Source organism: Thalia democratica, chromosome 2 (genome assembly GCF_965202585.1).
Source record: "Thalia democratica chromosome 2, ktThaDemo2.hap1.1, whole genome shotgun sequence".
In the NCBI taxonomy this organism is placed as follows: Eukaryota; Metazoa; Chordata; class Thaliacea; order Salpida; family Salpidae; genus Thalia; species Thalia democratica.
In genome coordinates, this window is record NC_139166.1 from 108,058,484 (window position 1) to 108,079,107 (window position 20,624).

At 25.9% G+C, this 20,624-nt stretch overlaps 1 long non-coding RNA gene across 1 annotated transcript; it reads right to left on the reverse strand.

Moving 5' to 3' along the window:
- Positions 1–4,465: 4,465 nt before the first annotated feature.
- Positions 4,466–19,692, reverse strand: LOC145830041 (uncharacterized). Its single transcript, XR_014369599.1, has 3 exons — positions 19,545–19,692; positions 17,115–17,172; positions 4,466–4,769 (listed from the first exon to the last, which is right to left on the reverse strand). It is a non-coding gene; the product is annotated as an uncharacterized LOC145830041 (long non-coding RNA).
- Between the last annotated feature and the right edge of the window lie 932 nt (positions 19,693–20,624).

A 20,624-nucleotide genomic window follows, 5' to 3' on the forward strand; every position in this document is an offset into this window, starting at 1 on the left:
ATGATAGTCCAGACTTCTTCTCTACAAACTTTCGCTTATGTTTTTGTTTGTTATATTTAATACAAGCGTACATTGTTTTTAATGTTTTGCCAAGTGTACAATGTATTAAACGTTGCATGGCAAAAGACGTCACTGATCAATACCAGCAATCGGTTGCTTCATGCCTGCATGTATAAATCGTTTGTAGATTGATGACTGAACGTTCTTCGGTTGTGACTGACTGATGAGTCCTAATCAGGACGAAACCAGTGCTTACCGAAGGTTTGTGGTCTGATAAACTATTTTGTTAAACTTGCGCTTGTCTCACAGCATACGAAAGTCCAGGCTTCTGCTCTGCAAACTTTTGCCGATGTTTTTGTTGATTATATTTCTAAATCCATTTTTAGTTACAATCGAATTACTAAATTATTTTTGAATTTAGTGATTGTTTATTCTTAACTAATATAACATCTTCAAAAAATACAGCCTTTATAACGTCTGGATACATAAATGCCTTAATGTGTTTGAAAAACCTTTGGAAATGTAAGCTTTTGTAAAATACACATTTTCTGTATTTGTTTCTTTAGTATAAAGGTTTTTGACCGTTTAAATCAATGATCGGAAAACTTTAATCCTCGGATGCTTTTATTACAATCTTGCTTTTAAATCTAACTTATTTCTAGGATAATACTTTTAATTGCACAAATAATTTTTCCTAAAAATCTATCCCAAATTATGTTTCAGGTTATTATGATCTTTATTTTATTGCTGATTCTCAGCACAGCTCACAATAAAAAAGCTTGTATAGTTAGCCGCTTTAAATTTTTTTGTTACCCATAAAGATTTTTTTTCATCTTCTCGTAAAAGATTGCCACCCTTGCTGTTAGGTTATCCCTCTAAAACTTTAAAACAATCTATAATTGTAACCACCTAAATTAATCTTATAAACTCATATAAAACAAAACCTTGATCCCCAACTATTTACCCGTAAGTTTTATCTGAAAAATACTTGAAACAAAAGTGACAACTATACAAAATATCACCTGTGCGTAAATCAACTTTTGAAACTGGAAATTACAAAGTTGTCACCTGTGCATAAGTAAGCCACTGACTGGATCAAAATATAGGGTTTAGGGTACTGAATTCGTAAACCGTAATAATAAAGTATGTTGCCGTAATTTTATTTAATCCGGCCCGTTAATTGAAATACCTGATTATTGACGTTCTTTTTTGATAAAAATTATTTTGCACAGAACAAGCAAAGTTAAACATCTTAATATATTAAATATGTCCTATACATTTTTTTTTGTAAACTCCGATATATTTTTTAAACGATTATTTCATTACAATGTTAAAAGAGTTTTTTTTGCATAAAATTTTTTAAGCACCCAGTCCCAAATATTTTTCAGAAAACGCAAAATACTTTTTATAGTAGATATGGTTTTTAGGAGTAGAAAAGCTGCCCTTTAGTCTTGAGACTCTGTCAACCCTAACCTAAAAATATAAAACTCTTGAGTACTCAAATTTTTAAATAAACAAAGCTTAAAGTTCATCCAATAAGTAAACAGTTTAGAAGATATTGACACTTCATTTATAAGTTTTGTTATAAATTTTAACACTAAACCAAAAACTTCACTTGTTTATATTTTGAAAGTTTGTCATATATTAGTTCTTATTGAAAGCTTTCCATAACTTAAAATTAGCTTAACATACAAATAATTAAAACTTAATTCTCATCCCCACAAGTTTTACATCAAGAGATAGTGATGAAAAAGAAATAATAAAATTTTACGTAAAAGAGCTGAGATATAAGATTTAAATTAAGTTAAGAAAAAAAAGGTTTTAAAACTATAGCATATTGAAATTAATGACCCAAAACTCTAAGAAATTGAAATTTATACCGAAATTTAAATATTTTTACTGTACTGTGTGCAATACTAATTATGAAACTTTTATTGAAAATACTGTAAAAGCTTTTAGCTGCACCATAACAAAAAATTTTAACAGCTATTTTTCACTGAAAGTAGTTGTATAAAACGACAAAAGATTTGAGAATAATGTTTTGTGAACTAAAAATCTATTTTGAAGCTCTTAGAAGTTTTTGCTAAAATAAATTAAATATAAATACTTATAATTTTTTATCAGTTAACTTATAAGTAAAATAAATACTAAGTAAATAAAATATTTTATTTGCACATCTCTATTAGTCAACTAAAAACTTTCAGAGGCAATCAATTAAACAAAAACAATGAAGCTACAAATAAGTTTTAATCAGACTTTCAAACTGTACTATAAACCAATAATTATAAGTAAGTTTTCTTAAAAGAATTTAAACCAGTTGTGTTAAAAGCTTTATTTGTAAATATTAACTACTAAAAATTTAAGTAAAACTCAACACAAGTATATTTAGTACACAAAGAAAATACTAGAGAAAATTTTTCATCGTGATTTTAATTTACATGATCGTAAATTAGGGTGCATCTGTTACCCCAACCCTAGAATTTATGGATGAAACTTTTTTTAAGTGTGAGAAATCAAAAAAAGCTTTCTAGTTTTTACTACCATTATGCTTTTGATATTTTTTTGAAAATAGTCCTTATAAAAATTGTACTGGAGATTAAAATTCGACTTTCAAGTTTATGGATGGAAAGTTTTCTACATGTATCAATTATCACAAAAACACGTTTTAAGACGACTTGATTAAATCAGAAATTTCTTTTATGTAACTTTCCTCAAGTCTTAAAACGCATGAATATGTTTTTGTGATAATTGATACATGTAGAAAACTTTCCATCCATAAACTTGAATTTCGAATTTTAAATGTGCAGTACAATTTTTATAAGGACCTTTTCAAAAAAAATCTCAAAAGCGCAGTGGTAGTAAAAGCTTTTTATTTTATTTGATTTCCCACGGTGAAATTTTCTTTGCGCTACTCAAAAAATTTAATTTTGAGGGGACAAATGCAACCTATTGTACATAAACATTTATAATAAAATTAGTTTTATTGGAGTTAATATGTATTTTAAAAGTGCTAGGAACAACCTTCCTTTAACTCAAAAATTTTAAAGAAAGGTTTTTATTAAGTAATCTACCAAATCTGGATTTTATCTAAAATACAAGATCCAGAAAAATCCAAACCTTTCACTTATTTTAATTTTGCCTCAAAAATTTAGCGTATGTCTCAAGAACTTGTAAGTTTTAAAACTAGAAATGTCTGAGACCTTTTTTGCTTTTAATAACGAAGTCTAGAATATCTGGAGTAAATTTTTTTAGATTCATTTGCCAACTTTATTAAAAAACTTTTATCAAAATTTATAAAATTTAAATGTAGAAGTTTCAAAGCTTATTGTTTTTGAGTTTAATTTTTATTTCCCAATACTAGACCTATTAGAATCAAAAAATAAAAATATAGTGTCTATAACAACTAAATTTGAAAAAAAATCAAATTATGGCAATTTGCAATGAGTTATGGCAACACTGTTTTTACTATAACAATAACAAACTACAACTATAAGTAAAAAAAGTGAAACTTAAAGTTGAAATTTTAAAAGCTGCATGTATAACTTACATTTACACAAAATTTTATAAAATCAAATATCGAATGCAGTAGTTATTAGTAAAAACAAAAGAGAATAAAAATAAAACTTTTAATTTAAAGTTATTTTGCAGTCTTCGTTTATTGCTAATATACCATTAACAAACAATATTATCAAGTTTAGATGTTTTTAAAATTTAATATTTTTCAATTATTCTTTTTTTTTGGTATAAAAACAAATATTAATTGTCTTCAAAATTTTATATAGTGTTAATACTAGCAGAAGTATTCCAAGAAAAAATAGAAAAATACTTAATACTAGTATAAGTAATAAAAAGAAGAAGTTAAGTTATAAGATTAAGTTGATACCTTAAACTTTTACAAATAGTAACGTCAAATAAGATAAGGTTTGATAAAAAGTAGTTATTTTCGTTTTATATTTTTTAAAACTACTGTATTAAGAAATTTCATATAGCAACAAGAAATGTTACCAAACAAAAAATTCATAAAATTAAAATTTAGTATTAAATTATTATTTTCGTTAAATGATTGAAATATTTTTTGAGATACAATAAAATAACTTAAGTAAATTCAGCTTCTTAAAACCTAAAAGTTTTTTTTTTCCAAAAACATTCAAATATTTCAACAATATAAGTTCTTATTAATTTATAGTTGTTTGATACTTATACTTTCAGTTTTGTAAGTTAATTTTAAGAAAAAATATTAACTGATGTAAAATACTTTAAAACTATTTGCTAATTTTATTAACTACAAAAAAAAAAATCAAAATCATTTAAACTTTTGTAAACATAAAAAAGCAAATAGAATAATTCATTGTTGAAGAATTTAACATACAGTTTAAAGTTCTTAACAAAAAGTTAATATTAAAAGCATTTTTAATAAACAGAAAACTTCATTAAAATAAAAGCTATACAAATTTAAGTAGTTGTTTTAAAATTAAACTCACAAATTCAATAAAATAAACATTATTTAACAACATTAAAAATATTAAAATATTAGAAAGGAGCTTCCCTCACAAGTACAAACGTTCGGACCACAAGGAAAATTAAATAAGGAACGGGTAATAAACTGTTTGGAAAGGTTGTGTTGAGCAAAATGGTCCAATCAGAAGTCTGGATAGTTGTGCAAAGTGGACCAATCAACCGAAACTGGACAACTTAGTCAGGACGTTTTTGGTATCGAAGTACACTACATGATCCAAACTCAGGTTTTATTATCTTGTTCAGATTGAAATCTGCAAAAAAATTTAGTTTATTTAATCAGTAAATAGTTTTATACTAAAAAAATTGTCAACAAATAATTAAGTATTTGCGTTAAGATAATTGAATATTTTTTTTACGTTTTTTTTTTTTTATATATTTTAAACTTTTAATTCTGTATGATAGACCTGCTGTAAGCCGAAACCGGCTATGCATATTGTGCATAGAAGAATAAAAACAACTAATATACACGTAAATGCAACAAACAAAGCAAACAAATAAAAAATAGAATGATTAGTAAACATACAAAACTTCATTTTGATTCTCGTTTCTTCGTCTACTACGGTTTCTTAAGGTATTCTTTTCCCTTTCTTTCAGTCTTTTGTGTATAGTAGATTGCCAATTGAGTTTGCAAGAACACCCACTTATCAGCCCTTATATTCAAACCTTTTAGGTCACGCGTCATCATTAATACGTAGTTTTGACCAACCTTTAGTTATTAGCGAGTTGCGTTTGCCAACGACCAACCCACTAAACAACAATGACTATGTAATTTGTTCTTCACCCATCCTCAGAACATGACCGAGTTAGAGACGTCTACGTTGACTGAGTACATGGTGGAAGGACTATTACGTCTCAAACTTCATTGTTTGTGATCTTTTGTTACCATACAAGTTGACTTTCTTCTCCTGCACGCTAGACAAGTCCATGTCTTGCTACCATATAGCAGTGTTATGATTACACAATAACAATAATTGTGTAAGTATGCGAGTGTTTAACATTTAGTTTTCCCAAACTTTCGCAGTCAAATGAGTAAAAGTGGGTTTAACCAATACAACTATTTATTTCTATGTCCAATGATGTAGATTGCCAATTGAGTTTGCAAGAACACCCACTTATCAGCCCTTATATTCAAACCTTTTAGGTCACGCGTCATCATTAATACGTAGTTTTGACCAACCTTTAGTTATTAGCGAGTTGCGTTTGCCAACGACCAACCCACTAAACAACAATGACTATGTAATTTGTTCTTCACCCATCCTCAGAACATGACCGAGTTAGAGACGTCTACGTTGACTGAGTACATGGTGGAAGGACTATTACGTCTCAAACTTCATTGTTTGTGATCTTTTGTTACCATACAAGTTGACTTTCTTCTCCTGCACGCTAGACAAGTCCATGTCTTGCTACCATATAGCAGTGTTATGATTACACAATAACAATAATTGTGTAAGTATGCGAGTGTTTAACATTTAGTTTTCCCAAACTTTCGCAGTCAAATGAGTAAAAGTGGGTTTAACCAATACAACTATTTATTTCTATGTCCAATGATGTATTGACGCAACATTTAAGCCAAGGTATACAAAGCTTTTTTTTCATTTTCGATATCCTTGTCATTGATCTTGACTGATGGTAGTAGATCTGTTTCTTGTTTGTTTATTAAACAACAAGAAATAAGACCTGGTGTACGAAAAAACCTTTGGGTTATCGAGTCATACACCATTGATACGGTTGTGTCTTGACTTAAAACTTTTCAATGACTTATTGCGATTTAATCTTGATTGATGGTAGTAGATCTGTTTCTTTATTAAACAACAAAAAATAAGTGCTCCAAAAGTTTGGTCCTAGGACCTGGTGTACAGAAAAACCTTTTGGTTATCGAGTTGTACACCATCGATACAGTTGAATGTATTGAATTAGGACTTGAGTTTTGAATGACTTATTGCGAGGTCAAAATCTAAATAAAAACTGATTCTGTAGTGTCTGCAGGCCATATAGGGTGATGAGTGCAGCAAAGATAAGATCACGTGACAATCTTCAAACTTTGCTTTGTTCTCAGACGTGCTGCAAGGTTGAGAAATATCAGTTTTTGAATTGAGTTTATTTTCTATAGTTAATAAACCAGAGCTCTAACAGCATTGAAATTGCACTTAAGAGATGGTTTAGTAATAAAACATGCTTTTTATTTTCGGTTTTATTGATATCAATTAAAGTTTATCACATCTACATAATTATACAATATTTGAAAAATAGCTTGGGGTTTCTGAATTTATTTTAATTATTTTAAGCTTAAATACTCTTATGATTTACAATTTATAGCTAAAATGGAATGTTAACACAATCAAAAAATTTTAGAAAGTATTTAAACATATACATTGTTTATGAACGATTCAAAAAGTTTGGTCTAAGGACCTGGTGTACCAAGAAACCTTAAATGACATTTCAATTAGTTTCATCTTAAGTAATTTATTTTATCTTTATTCTACAGTTTTTTATAATATTTTTTCGATCGTTGACCACACACTGAGCTTACAATAACTGAACTTATTTTTTGTGGAATTCAAGGAATTTGCAAAAGACATTTTGTCAATACACAAAAGTCATTGAAATTTTGCCAACATTGCACAATTCCTTGTATTTGTACTGAAATAACCTACTTTGAAAAATACTTGACACAATTATTATCAACAGGGGGTTTAAGGTTTAATAAATAAGCCAGTAAAAGAAAGATTCAACTTGATAATAGTTAGATACATCAGATTAAAATGTTAATTAACTTTAAAAAGTTTCAGAAAGAAAAACAAGCAAAAAAATTGATTTACATTGAGTTCATTACCTTCAAAGTTATTAAAATGTCACATGGAAAGTGTCGAGAAGGTCAAATAGAATCAGGCGTGCAAAATATTGTAGAAGTCAATACATAAAACAAATGGTCTTATGTAGATAATGGTCAACAAATAATGTGATCAACAACTTATTGCAGTAAAAATAGAACAAGCTTCTAAAACTGCCAGGTGCAATGTCACAGGTTTAGAAATGTCTGAGCAACAAGACAGTATTTTTTGGTGCCATTAGATCAGGTACAAACCGAGGTATCAGGATGGTTTAGTTCAGATTCTAGGAAGGTTTAATTCACCTGCTAACAAATGCCACAAGTGAAAGTATCAGAATTACAACAAGACAATGTTGCTTTCAGCAAAACAAAATTAAACTTTTTGGCCAAAATTTCTTGCTTGTTCAACTGGATAGAGCCAATATAATAATAAGAGTTTAAAATTGAACAACTTCTAATATATATTGATTTTGATAGTTTTTGTATTAGGTATTTACCGTGCTTTAGTTTAGATATACTAGGTAGTATTTTCTATTAACTTTTTATATTTTGCCGTACGTTTTATGTATATTTCTTATACTAATAGGCAATTGAATATTAGTTTGAAATTTAAAATTTTACTTTCGAATTATGACCAAATAGAATTTCATAGAGCTTTTATATGTTATATTTGCTTTGATTGATAGTGTCTGATATTCAACAATAAGTTTATTAAATAATTATGTGTATAAATATGACCACTATAAATTTTTACTATTAATGTAAGAAATTATATTAACATAAAATAAGTTTCACTTTTTAAAATTTTTTAAAACAAAAATTTACAAATATTTCAACAGAATTTTAGTTTGAATATAATGTTTGGACAACAAAACCATTTCAAAAACTTTGGTCGATCTGAAGATGTGACTGAGAGGACTCTGGCAGCTGAGAAAGTTGGGGAGTGTATGCACAATGGAAAGCATATAGTTGTTTTGAAAACTTATTCGGATCAACAAATCATTGTGGTTGTGATTGGACCAGCTCCCGACTCTGCAAAGTCAAATAATAGCATGATGTCCAACTTCCAAGCTTCAGCCATGTCCAGGGACAATCATTTTTAATTGCCCAAGAAAATGAAAGAAACATTTGATATTAGAACTCAGACTTGTTTTTCTATTTTAGTATAATTCTATAGGTATTTACTGTTGATTAGTCTATTATGCTAGGTTATATATTTTAGTAAATACTTTAATTTGCCTTATATTTTATATTAAATTTTTATCAAGTTATAGTGTTTTTAGAGGCAATTGATTATAGTTTACTGTTGAAAATTTTACTGAAATTACCATGATAAAGGCTTATAATACTTTTTATATGTACAGTCTGTATGATTAAAAATGTTTATTGGTTTTTTATAATCAATTTATTGAAAAATGTTTTGTAAAACTTTAATCATTTCAGATTTATATCAAATTGAAAAAAATTATTCTTTAACTTCTATCAACAAGTTGTAATTTTTTAATCAGACTTTTAAACTAAATTAATTTTATGGACCAAACCGAAAATTGAAGAACTCAACATTTCAAGTAAGTGCCCTTGGAAAATTATTTTAAAATTGCATAATAATAGCTCAGGTGCTATTATTCAGAAGTGTTTTCAAGTAGTAGAATTGCGTATAGGGGTGCATACAAGTGAACAGTTTATTGTAATTTAAATTGGTGCGCACCTACTGTGCAAGGTTGAATTTTAAAAGCAATGGTACATATGGTTATTATAATAGAAATATCCTCTTAAGTTTAGACCTGTGCACAATACAACAGTTAAAATTGGTGTGAAAATGTACAAGGTAGATTTTGAAAAATACTCAGGGTTGCCACACACTCAAAATATTTTGAAATTCTAGAAAATCTCAGGAAATTTAAGTTTTTTTATTTAAATCTCAGGATAGTTAAAAGTTATTTAAAAATCTCATATAAATTTTCTTATAGATCTAGAATGAAATTTAATTGATCAATTTTCAATACTTTTTTATTTGATTATTTAACCAATTTTGTTCAAGAACATGATTTTTATTGATTTTGAATTGTTTATTTAGATTTTTTTAACCTTGTGGTTAGTTTATCATTATTCTTAGAAATAAGATTACAGTTTCTGTTTTAATTATGAAATTAATATTTAAACTTTTTTTAAGGATTTGGAAAAACTCAGGACATTTTTTGACTAAAAGGGTAGCAACCCTGTTTAATTTTGAGCCAATGTAGAATCTGAAATCGCCCATAAACCTCTTCTATGATATTAAGGCCATAGTGGTAATCACCATAATTTTAACAAGTTGGTCTTATGTTGTAGAGTTTTATCTTAACTGTCAGACATTTATTAATGCTTAGTTATTTTGATATAAAAGCAATCAAAGTTGGTGAGCTCAATAGGATCCCTATTGAAGGAGAACACCAAAACAATAATTTTACTAAAAATCTATCTTCTATTTCATTTTTAAACTAAACTTCTACAAATTTTAAAGTAATATCTACCTTATTTAATAATTTAATCTTTTCAAACCAGGTATTTTTTAACTTAAAAAGTTTTATTAAAAAAAGCAACTACTTTTTTTGTTTTTTCTATCTAGATTTATAATGAGCTTTTTCACTTCCAACAAAATTGACAGTTTTTTACACAAATTAACATTGGGTTCTTAATCGAAAGATACAAATATTTACTACAAGCTAGTTGTTATAGAACTATAGGAAATAATTAACTATTGAGTTATTTTAAAATTTGCACAAAGTTTTAAATACAAACGTATGTACCACTATTTTTTCAGAGTTAATTTTCTCAAAAACTAAAAAGTAGCTGAAAATATATCTTTTCCTTAATATTTTGAGCTAGACCATAAACTTTCAGAAAACATTCCTTATATAGTTTAAAATACCTTTTAATATTGTGTTTTTAGAAATATCATATTTTTTACTTATCAAAATAAAAATTCTGCATTGAATCAATTTAAATATTAGTAATCGGACTTAATCTAAAAATTTGAATAAGAATTGTTTAAAAATGAACAAGATGATATAATTTCAGTGAAATAGTGTTTTTTAATATCTTTGGTTTGTTACCTGTATTAGCTACCTATTAATCACATTGACTTTGATTGCTTATATATCATAAGTTACTTTGAATTTTGTAAAGCGGTTAAAAGGGACTGATAGCTCAGGTAAAACTTAACAAAATCAACTTGTAAAAATCAAGGTGGGTCCCTATGGCCTTTAGAGGCTATCTGTATTTTAAATAGAAAACTTACTTTTTGTAGACAAAAATACTTAGACTATAGTCTTGCTTTATTTACTTGATTTTTTTTAATTGGTGTTTTTGTAGTTTTAATATTGTTTTGTTAAGTTAACTTTGATCACAATTGCTATATTGATTATTTTTTTGTGAAATTAAACAAGATTAATTTATTTTTCATCTATAAAATAATCTAAGAGTTATAACTTCTATACCTTTTAGTTTTATAGTAAGTACTACTTAATTCAAATTAAAACTAACAAACACATTAAGAGTCCATAAAAGGGGACCAAATTTTTCTTACAAGTTTATACCAATTTGCAGAGGTTTATCTTAGCTACTAAACATTTTTTACTAGTAATCTACCAGATCCTAGTATTTGGACTTGGCCAAATCATGCCAGTTACTAACTTAAAAAGTATTAAATTGATCTGGCTTAGTCCTACTGATATGTATCTGGTAGGTAATGAATATACTTTCATTGTTTTTTTCTGCATAAAAGGTATAAGGCATATTGAGAGTTTTGAAAATTGTATTAAATATTTTCAAGTCTATGAATAAGAGCAAAAAAAGTATTAGGCGTATTTTAGGGTAGTTTTGAAATATTATGGAAAAGTTTCAGAAATGTATAGGATATGCCTGGATCCCAATTTCAAAATAAAAAATCAGGATCCTGATCTGTCCAGATCCTGGTTTTAAAATAAGATTTGGACCAGGCTGAATATTATTTTTTTGGATCGGGTAAAACACTTACTTTTGCAGTTAAAGTTCAATAAGTTTCTTATGATGAAATAATAATCTATAAGTTGAAAATTAAGTCTGAATATTCCAACCTTTTTTGCTCAAAATTTCTGTTTAAAACTTTTAGGCAGAGTTTATTGACAAATTGTTGAGGTCCATGTATAAAAATTGTCAATAATACGAAAGTGCAATATTACATTATTTTGAAACAATTAAAATATTGGAGGGGGCAACCTTAAAAAACATTACATTAGACCACATATGAAAGCTATAATATACTATAAGATTCACAAAAAACAAATTTTAGATAACTTTTGGTATGTAGTCAGTTGTGTAAAAAGTTTTCTTACAAACATGTGGAAGAGAAGTCTTTTATTGCCAATTTTTTAAAAATTTTGAAAAAACAATTAAATATTTTAAACAATTGAACTGACATTTTTGGGAAATGTTCCTTGAATCAATAAAAAATTTTATTGTAACAATTTCCAAAAAATAAAAATTTTATAGTATGACCAGGAAAAATAAAATAATATTTCTTTTTATTTGACAAAAATTATTTTTACTTAAAATTAAAAAATCCTACAATGGAAATGTTTACTATTTAGTTAAGGTTAGACGAGTAAATTTCTAAAGGATTTTGCCTAAAAACTGTAGAAGATGTAATTTTAATTAAATAGTCTTTTTTTTGCATTTTTTCTTTGGTTATTCCATAAGTAATCTATTGAGCTCTGTAACAAAGCATTTTGTAGCTGAGTAAAAACTATATAAAATAAGATCAAAAACCAAAAAAGGGTGTTTACCCCCCTATGCACTTAAAGTTAAGTTTAAGGGAAGAAACTGGACTAAATAGTATAAAAACATTGAAAAAATACTATTAAGTTACTTTACTAAATGTGTTATTTAAAAAAAAAAATTTGATGATGACAAAAAAATTTTATCTACATCAAAATTTTTTTGTGTCAAATCAAAATTTTACTACCTAACATGTTAAAAATTTCAGTTTTTTGAGTGCTTTTTTTCAAAATTTCAGATTACCAAGTAAAGTGGCAACCCTGCCTAACCCTTACCCATGGTTGGTAGCCTTTTTTTTTAGTTAATTTATTTAATTTTTTTTTTTTAATAATAATTTTTATTAGTTTTTTTTAATTATTTACTATCACTGTTACCCCTAACCCTCATTTTTTCAAAAAAATTTCCAGAAGATTCCAAACTTCTTCTACGTTTTTAAAAGAACACATTTTTGGGACTATTTTTAGTTTAAAGTTAAGTTTAAGGTAAGAAACTGTGTTAATTAGTATAAAAATATTGAAAAGATACTGTAAAGCTACTATAAATAGGATGGTCATAGGGGGGGTTAGCCATGTTTTTACAAGTTAATCTTATTTTATTGACTTTTTTCTAAGCTTCAAGATGTTTTTTATTGTTTTAAAAAGTTTGAATTATTTTTTGAGATATAAAGAGTCAAAGTCAGGCAGCATAATAGGTTCCCTATGGGAAGGGATAACTAAAACAGCAAAAAAAGACTATTTTATCTAAAATCTATCTCCTCCTACTTAGTCAAGCAATCTTCTTCAAACTTTCACAGTCTGATCTTTCTACAATGAAAAAAATATTACTTTAGACTTTAAAAAAACTTAAATAAATGTATATTTCTTTGTGTATTATTTTGAAAAATTATTGCATTTATTTTTTTTAATTATTAAAATTTATAAGTGACGTTTTTTTTTAATATAATGAAAACTTCCTGAAAATTGAAGAAGATTGCTTGAAAAATGAAGGAGATAGATTTATAGTGATTTTTAAAATTTCCAAGAAAATTAACCCAAAAAATTTGTGGTCCATACATTTGTATTGAAAACTTTTTACAATAATAAAATATCTCAAAAGTTGGTATCTTTGAATCTATAAAAACTGTCTTGTAGTTTGTACTTGAAGCTTTCATATAAAAGCCAAAGTTTATTTTTGTAAAAAGACCCCCCTATGGCATTAAAATTATTTTGATGAAGAAAAAAAAATTTGTTTATATCTTAGACTTTTGAGTCAAACCGCAATTTTACTAATAAACATGTGAAATTGTTAAAATTCCAGGTTTTTTTAGTGATTTTTGTTTTAAGTTCCAGGTTTTTGTTTTCAAATTTCTCAAATTCCTGTTTTTTTGCCTAAATTGTCAAATTCCAGGTAAAGTGGCAACCCAGCCGTTGGTCATTTTTTTTTTATTAGTTTATCTTTTAATTTTTTTTTGTTTTTTTACTTTTGAGTAAAATTGTCCCTTGGTGCAATTTTGACCGTTCCAAATTTAGATAGAATTGCAAGATGATATTGAAACATTGCTTGAAATATATTTAGTTTATTGAATTGTGTATTTTATTCTAAGTTTTTGAAGATAATGTTTATAATTAAAGTTGTATTTAAACTTAAACTGTTTATTTGTAAATACTAAATATTTCAATATATATATATGCACAAATTTTTTTTTTGTAAATTATTGATTTAGTAGTTAAAATTTCTGCAGACTAATTGATAAATGAAGTTATTTTTAAGCAAGTAAGAAACCAAAAATAAAAACTACATGCTTGTAATAATGTTATATTAAATAAAACGTTATATTGTTTTATTTTTATCCAATGGTTTTACTACTGCATAGACAAAAACTTTTATGTACTTTATTTTTAGTTATATGATATTCCATAAACTTCTTATCAAATTTTGTAGCCAAAAACTACTAATATTCTTATAAATAAGTGTATTGTTAGGCTAAGAAAATCTGATTTTACTAATATATTTTTAAACAATTTACCACTTTTTTGTCTATTATATGTTCAAGGGTATACGGGGGAGGAGTGAAATACATTTTGAAACTAGAAGATTCTTTATGGGAGGCGCAAACTAAAAATCAGATTTTTTCACTAAAAATATACCTCCTCCTTAACTTTTTGTGCGATTGTTTCAAAACTATCTTTAGCTGTTCTTAATAAACTAAAAATGCAACTTGTAGGAAAAGATTTTTTGATTTTTGTACAATATTTTTTTTATGTAAAATAAACCAAAAAATTTATTATTTGTCAACTTCGTCCTATTTCAGAATTTATTTTTTCAAATATCTGCTTCCTACAAGTTGTTTGTAACATAGAAAAGAACATTTCCTGAAAATTTGAATAACAAACAATGAATTTCACCACACGACCAAAAACAACAGTCTCCAGGACAATCTATTACCAGGTTATTCCTTCTTATCTGGACTCATCAGACAATTAATTTTTTTTTATTGAGGTATTCTTGATTTATGTAATTTTTATCCTTTTTTTTAAGTTTCTTTAAATGTTTTTTTTTTCAAAAAAACAAGAAATTCCACCATAAAAGTTTCATTGAATTGTTTTAAATTTTCACAGAGAGTATTTGAGATAATTGGCTAAACATGTAAAAAAAGTTCAACTATAAATTTTAAGGTCAAATTTTTAGGTCCCATACAGTTTGCATTGGGGTAGTTTTCAAAATCAAAAATAGCCTCTATAAAATTTAACTAAATTAGTTAGAATTTTGCACAGGGTGTTTAGTGGTTTAGTTTTGCCAATTTAAAAATATTCCAGCAGAAAACTGAAATGTTGCCGTACATACAAGCACACTAGTAAGTACTGAAGCCTTTGTTAGTGGGTAAAGTCAAAAAATAACACAGTTAAAATGTTCACAGCTCAACTTCTCAAACATTGTCAGCTTATTGTTTTTAAAGTAAAACGCTTTTGAAATGAAATAGGATACTTTTCATTTACTTTTTTAAAATTTGGCCTTATATGAATCTTTAGATTCTATAGGATTTTTTATATCACTGGTTATATCTCAAAAGTTATGTTTTTTGTTCTTTGAAAAGTATCTTGTAGTATATACTCCAAGCTTTCAAATAGGAGCTAATGTTAATTTTTGTAAAAAAATGTTGGACTCCCCTTTACCCTTAAAAAGGAGTATTTATACAAATATAGTCTAATAAAGCTTTATTTAAAACATAATCACTTTCATACCTAAAAAATTGGTTGAATTAGAAAAAAATATAGCTAAAAAGTGATGCAGAGTGTTTTAATTTTTATATAAACTAACAATAAATTTACCAGTATTTTATAACTGTATGTCTTAAGATCCCCTTCTGAAATACGTCAACTTTAGCCAACTTAATGTTATTATTTTAAATATTTATATAACTACTATAAAATGATAATAGCTTAAAAATAACTAAATATAATTTCTTGATAAGGGTTGCCAAAGCAAAGCTGATTTGTAAATTTCTTACAAATTCAAAAAAAAAAAAGTTTTTTTGTCCATTTTTAGTATAAAACTAAAATTAAGGAAAGAAAAAAACTGTTTAAATAATAAGACATTGAAAAACTACAGTAAAGCTCCTTCATATGCTTTTTTTTTTATGAAAAAAATTTAAGTGATATAATATCTTTAAATCTTAATGGTAGACTTTTCGTATCTAATTGAAATTTTGCTAATTTACACGTAAAATTAGTTTGAAATTCCAAGCTTCTTTTAGTTATTTTTGTTCAAAATTATAGTTATTATAGCCTCAAATTCTAGGTTTTTTGTTTAAATTTTCAAATTCCAGGTTTTTAGGCAACCCTGACTAATACTTATTGATTTATAAAAATTACTTAAAAGAACGATCATTATGTAAATTTTACTTATTACAATTGTTGTAAAAAATTTGTAGAAAATCTAAAAGTTTAGTTGTTTAGTTTTTTTCAACACTATAACAATTAGACCTCTTTTAATTTTCATACAAATAAAAAAAATTTTAATGTAATTATGAAACAAAATATTGTTTACATTCAAATATAATTTTTATAATAAATTTAATTCTAGAAAATTTCAAATTTAAATTTATGATTGTATCACAACATTATAATTATGATAATTTTATTATACTAATCTAAACCTTATTTTCTACAACTAAAGCCTACATAAAATGTACTGTTAACCAGTGACTTATATTTTTGATTATATATTCAATAAAAAGTAAGAAAAAAATACAAAAAATAATGAATCACTCAAATATTGTTATAAATTTTATGATGTTTATTTTATGAGAAAAAGAACAAAAAAAAATCAATAACAGCAATCAACATTGAAATTTAAGCACTAAAATAAATAAAAAATGCACACATTCATTCAGTTTATATTAAGTGGTGGTAAAAAAATATTATTTTTGCCATTATTTGTAAGCTGAAGAAATACAAGTTATTAAATATCAATAAACTTGTGAAAGCATAAATATATTATCTTTTATTCAACAAATAACTATACAAGTCAACAATTTATCTTTGAAAACGGAATTTTCAGAACAATAAAACAAACTAAAAATTGTATTGATATAAATAACTATTAATAAAGCTTTTTTTTAATCATAAATAACCTTAACTATTATTATATTTAAAACTAAAAGTAATAACTATTACAAGTTAGAAAAAATATCATAACAAATGTGTTAAGTATAAAGACATAAATAATATAAAAAACCATAAACAAATAAAATTCAATTATTAATATAAGTTTTAAACAGTAAAATACTGCTGACTGGAAGAGTTGTTTGTTGAATACATGACAAAACTAAAAATTATTCAAAATATTTTTAAGCCACAAACTAAAAGCTTTATGCATTCAAATTAACAACAGAACACTTAAATTATTGGCATGCCTGTTTAAATACGCATCAAAAAGAATTAAATTATAAAAGAATGATTTGTGAACGAATTTCTAGCAGCCTACAAACCTTTTAGTCCATGCCTTGTACATGAAAACTTCCAAAGAATTTTGGCATGGAAACCAATCTGAAAAATTAAAATAAGATTTAATAATATATAAACAATAAAAAGTACAGTTTTTCTGTAAACCAGAATAAAATAAACTAAAACTTTTGTAATCTAGGTAGTATAAGAACACTTACTTTAATAATATTTTACTTGCTCAATTATATATTACAAATTTTTAAACTTATTTAAAAATATTCCAAAAGAATAATATAATCTTCAAGTCAAAAACATAATGTTATTAACTTAGTTGAAATTACAAGGTTGCCACACACTCAGGGTACTCAGGATATTTTGAAATTAATATTTAACACAGGTAGTTTTAAGATATTTCAAATCTCAGGACAGATTTTCTTGTAGATATAGAATATGATTTAGTTGATCCATTTTCAATATTTTCATTTTATTTGACCTATTTTGTTCAAGAATATGTTTTTTTATAAGTTTTTAGCCTTGTGGCTAGTTCTGCACTATTTTTAGGAATAAGATTGTAGTTTTTGTTTTAAATCTCAAATCAATACTTATCATGATTTGAGTTTATTCATGCAAGTGAGTACTTTATGTGGTAAGATTAAAGTCAACTAAATTTTCAAAAAAATCAAACTATTTTCTAATATATGTAAATTTAACTAACATGGTCACATAAAATTATCCACAAATTTTGTTTTTTAATCTCAATCGATATAAACTTTTAATGTTAAATATAAGTAAGCAGTATTTCTCATAAGTTTAGTGAACGTCTAACACATCAGGGTGCTTATGAATACCTTAAAATTTTCATCTAGAATTCTAGAACAGGTTGCAATTACCACAAAAACGGTATACTATCAAAATCCATCCACGTTCAAAATCCACATAATTTATTTTCTATTAGTTTATTTTATATATTTTTGCAATTTTTTTATTTTTAATTTATTTTTCACTATCACTGTTACCCCTAACCCTTACCCTCAATCGGTAAGCGGTTCTTGAACTTGACTGGGTGGATTTTGAACGTGTCCCCACAAAAACACACTGTACAAATTTTTAGATGATTTTAAAAAAAAATCACATTGGTGCAATTTGATTTTCTGAAAACCACCCCAATGCTAATGTTTGGGACCCAAATAATTTGAAATCTATAGCTAGATATTTTTACATGTGTGGCTAATTATCACAAATACTCTCTGTGCACAATTCAAAACGGCTATTGAAAGTTCTGTGGAGGCATTTCTTCATTTCAACACTTTTAGTCAGTTTTCTTGAAATTACTTTTTTTTCAAAAAATCAATAAGTGCCACGACAAAAATTTCTTTAAATTTTGCAAAATGTGTTTGGGGTGGTAGTTAGCTACATGCAAATTAAATTCCAAGGTCAAATTTTTGGTCCTGGACAATTTGCACAGGGGTGGTTTTAAGAAAATGGATTTAATTCTGTTGAGGTGAAAGTTTTTAAAATCATATAAAATTATGCACAGTGTGTTTTAGAGGTATTTACCAATTATTAAGAAAAATTCAGCTGAAAACAAAAAGTTTGTCATATTTTTAAGCACCCTAACACACATACAACCTTTCTTTTAATTATTTATAAGAAAAATGAACATGATTTTTAAGTAGTTTGTGCGGTCAAGCATATGAATTTTTAAATCTGTAAAAAGCATCTTGTAGCTTAGTAAAAACTATATAAAACAAGATCAAAAACCAAAAATGGGTGTTTACCCCCCTATGCCCTTAACTTTTACTTAGATAACAACATATAAACTGCAGTATATAAAAAATTTTATGAGTAGTTTTGACAATTACTGTATTTTAAATACAAAAAGATTATTTTTGCCTTAAGAGGTAAAAAATTTTTGATTTTTTTTTAAATTCAACTTTTTAAGCTATAAGTTAGTTTTTAACCAAAGTAACTTGAAATGTAAGCAATAAAATTTTGAGTTTCATAGGTATCTTATGTAAGGTACAAGCATAAAGGATAAAAAAATTATCAAACAAAATTCTAACTGCTCCTACAGTTAATAATTTTAAGGCTAAAAGAGTTAAAACGTGATTTTAATAGAATGAACATTAGTTCTAATACGAAGCTTAAATAGTTAACTAGAAGTAAGTTATTACAAAATTGAAAAAACTAATAAATATTCCAGAGTCACAATGATTTAAAATAATAAACGCATAATACCCTAAGATTTAAAAAAATTCAAAATATCCTGAGTTATTCTGAGTGAGTGGCAACTCTGCAATATTCTTAAGTTAAAGTCAATTAACATTAATTAAGTTGTTAAAATCAATTTTTTTAATTGTAATGATAAAATACACTAAGTAGTTATTGATTAAAATATACAATGTAACTATAAATTTTAAATAGGTCTAAACTGATTCCTTTTCAGAAAATAAAAAATAATTTGGAAAACTTACAGAGCATAATGAAGATTAATAATAACTATGGAGAAGATTTTCCTCTTTTTCAGACTTGTTCTTCAAACTGATAGAATCACATGTTGAAGTAGTAATTATTAGTTATATTCAAAATTAATTGTTTTAAAGTTGTATCCAACTTTATTTAGTTATCTAAAATTAAAATTTGTGTAAATACTAAATAGTTTACTACAACTAATATTTAAACTATACTGTATGCTATTACAGAAGAAAATTTACAAACATTTAATTTATAAAGGCTGTTTAGGCAAGCTACCATAACTTACTTAAAATACATTAAGTCACTATATGAAAACAACATGAATTTTATCAAAATTACTAAAAAATTTGTGTTATTTTTGTAAAATGGAATTGGTTTTCAAAATCATAAGTTTTTCAACTGTTACAACAAAACTTGAGGTTAATGGTTAAAAAATGAGGGAGAAAAAAATTGCAATGAAAATTTCTCATTATATGTTTGTATCAGAATTTATTTACACCCCTGATTATATCTCAAAGGTTTTTTTTACTGTGAAAAGTATCTTGTAGTAAACAATTTAAGCTTCCATAAAGGACATTGTTTTTCAAATGTTGCTAGTCAACTAAATTAAGTTTTTAAATTTTAGTTATCAACTCCTTGTCAAATAATAAAAGAATTCAATAAAACAAGTATGTTTAAATAAATTAACAACATATTCTAAGGAATTTTATACAAAATCAAAATTCCTTCTGTTAATTTAATAACACAGTTCTACAGGCTTAAGTGCAGGATTTCCAGAATGCTAATGAGTTCCAAACTGACCATCAAGACTTTATAAGCTTAGTTTGTTTTAAGTAAAAATGGCATACACGATTGATTTTTTAAATTTTGTTGGATTGACAAATGGCATGTCTGCTACAGAGTATGAACATGTTATTACTATATTATAAGTAGTAGTATATTTATAAATATTATTTATAAAATAAAACTAGTACTTACTTTTTAATGAACTATTAATTTATATGAGGTGATTAACTTATAAAAAACAAAAATGCAACCATAAAAATTCTTAACTAAATTCATTATAACAATATAATTGA